General features: G+C 47.3%; 1 pseudogene; it reads right to left on the bottom strand.

The window, feature by feature from the left end:
• Positions 1 to 240: 240 nt before the first annotated feature.
• Positions 241 to 1,165, bottom strand: LOC116895395 (annotated as a pseudogene).
• Between the last annotated feature and the right edge of the window lie 382 nt (positions 1,166 to 1,547).

The raw sequence follows: 1,547 nt of genomic DNA, 5'->3' as shown, positions 1-1,547 counted from the left end.
TTTGTTCTCAGAATTTACCACAGGGAGGGGTAGGGAGAACAGTTGTTTTTGTTTTGGCTGGTTTCCACCAAGCCTGGTCACTCTGACCACCAAGACCTTGCTCCTGTATTCCCAGAACCTCGTTCTTACCGCTTTGTTTCCTGTATCTATGAAACTTATTTCTTCAGTACTACCCTTAGCCAAGGAGCTATTGGCAACTGATAATTTTAGTTGTTAACCACACTAGAGAATTCATGTTTTTTAAATAAGCTTCCTAAGGGCACCCTTAACCTCCTTGTTTCTCAGGCTGTAGATGATAGGGTTCAACATGGGGGTCACAACACAGAAGAGCACAGACACCAATATGTCCATGTCCAGGGAGTAGCCTTCCCTGGGTCTGTCATAGTTGAAGTTGGCTGTTCCATAAAAGACTACCACCACAGTGAGGTGCGAGGCACAGGTGGAGAAGGCCTTCTCCTGCCCTGAGCAGAGAGGGAATCCTCAGGATGGCAGAGATGATGAAAATGTAGAGCCTGCAGTGAACAGGCAGGGGGCTCAGGCCAATGGTGGCACTGGCCACATGGAGGACAGATTCTGTTGACAGAGGTGTCTGAGCAGGAGAGCTTCAGGAGCAGGGGATGTCACAGAGAAAGTGGCTGATCTGGTTGGGGCCACACAGAGTGAGTGTGGTTGCCAGTGCTGAGTGAGTCACAGAATTCACCAAGCCACAGAGCCAGGACCCAATCACCAAGCAGATACAGACCCTTGTGCTCATGAGAACTGGATACCGAAGAGGGTAGCAAATGGCCACATAGCGGTCATAAGCCATGGCGGCCAAAAGAACACCCTCTGTGCCAGCACATGTCACAAAGAAGAAGATCTGGGAGAGGCAGCCCTCATAGGAGATGGTCTTCTTCTCCCGGAAGAAGTTCACTAGCATGGCCGGAATGGTGGTGGACGTGTAGCAGATGTCCAGGAAGCTCAAGTTACTGAGGAAATAGTACATGGGAGTGTAGAGTAGGGCTGACCCTGGTGGCCACCATCAAGGAGTGTTTCCCAGGAGAGTTGGTTGGTAAATGGCCAGGAAGACCAGGAAGAAGAAGCCCCGTAGGCTGGAGTGGTTGGAGAATCCCAGGAAGATGAATTCTGTGACACGTGTTTGATTGGTCATTTCAAATGGAGTCATTGCTACAAAAGGAAAACAAGGAACTGAGAGTAGATATGTTCTGAAGACACTGTCAAGCACGGTTCTGAATTTCCAGAGCCAAACCTCATAAAGGAGTCTGGGTGGTCATTGATTGCTGGGTTAGATTTAATGTGATCAGTATCATGGGCCTAGCCAACCTTTGACCCCAGGATTTCCCACAGATCTGCATGGCTGATGAGTGGTGAGAATAAATGGAAACAGTTATGGCCAACATTAATCCCTCAGTGCTTGCATCTCTATCAGCTTGTTGTCTCCCAGTCTCAATATTATCCCTCTCTTACTCTCCTTTTTGGTAAACATTATCTTTTCTCTAAAAGACATAAATTTTCATTCCAAAAAAATTAAATAAGAAAGAAAAGAA

This window comes from Rattus rattus, chromosome 3 (genome assembly GCF_011064425.1).
Source record: "Rattus rattus isolate New Zealand chromosome 3, Rrattus_CSIRO_v1, whole genome shotgun sequence".
NCBI classification, from domain to species: domain Eukaryota; kingdom Metazoa; phylum Chordata; class Mammalia; order Rodentia; family Muridae; genus Rattus; species Rattus rattus.
Note: the sequence above shows the minus strand (reverse complement) of the source record. Positions and strands in the feature narration are given on the sequence as shown.